This window comes from Pediculus humanus, genomic scaffold, assembly GCF_000006295.1.
Source record: "Pediculus humanus corporis 1103172107434 genomic scaffold, whole genome shotgun sequence".
In the NCBI taxonomy this organism is placed as follows: Eukaryota; Metazoa; Arthropoda; class Insecta; order Psocodea; family Pediculidae; genus Pediculus; species Pediculus humanus.
In genome coordinates, this window is record NW_002987056.1 from 287,484 (window position 1) to 288,212 (window position 729).

Genomic DNA, 729 nt, shown 5'->3' on the forward strand with positions numbered 1-729 from the left:
TCTCTCACAATAAATCAATCAATCAATCAATCATTCAATAAAAAAAAAAAGAAAGAAAAACTTCACGTTAGATAAAAAAAAAAAAAAAAACTGACAAAAATTAAAAAAAAAAAAAAAAAAACGATTTTTAAATTACACGTTTCCTTCATTTTCTTTTTTTTCTTTTTTTTTTTTTTGCTATTTTGAAATTGTAGTTAAAATTGTAGTAAAAAAAAAAATTTTTTTTTCTTCTGCTAGTAAAATTGCACTACAAATATTTTTTTTTACCTTTTTTTTTTTTTAAATTATGAATAAACGTGTAATTATTATTTCAAATCCAAGTTTTTTTTTTTTTTTTTTTTGTGTAAGAAAAAACCGATTTGCAATTTTTATCATCATCATTATTATTATTATTATTATTATTATTTTTCCATGGATAAAAAAAAAACATTTATTATTACCGTAATTTTATATTTTTTTAAAAAAAAAATTATTATTACTAATAATTAATAAACTAATTTGTTTTAATTACAACTGAAATCCTATCAAAATCGTATCGATTTAATGGCGGATTTTATTTAATTTTTAATTCCGGTGGTAATTTTTTTTTTTTTCCCTAATTATAAACGATAATAATAATAATAATAATAGAATTTTTTTTACCCGATGATTTAATCATTATTATTATTATTAATAACCACGTGCGCGCACTCGCGTAATATTTTCCAAGGTGGTTTTTATTATTATTAT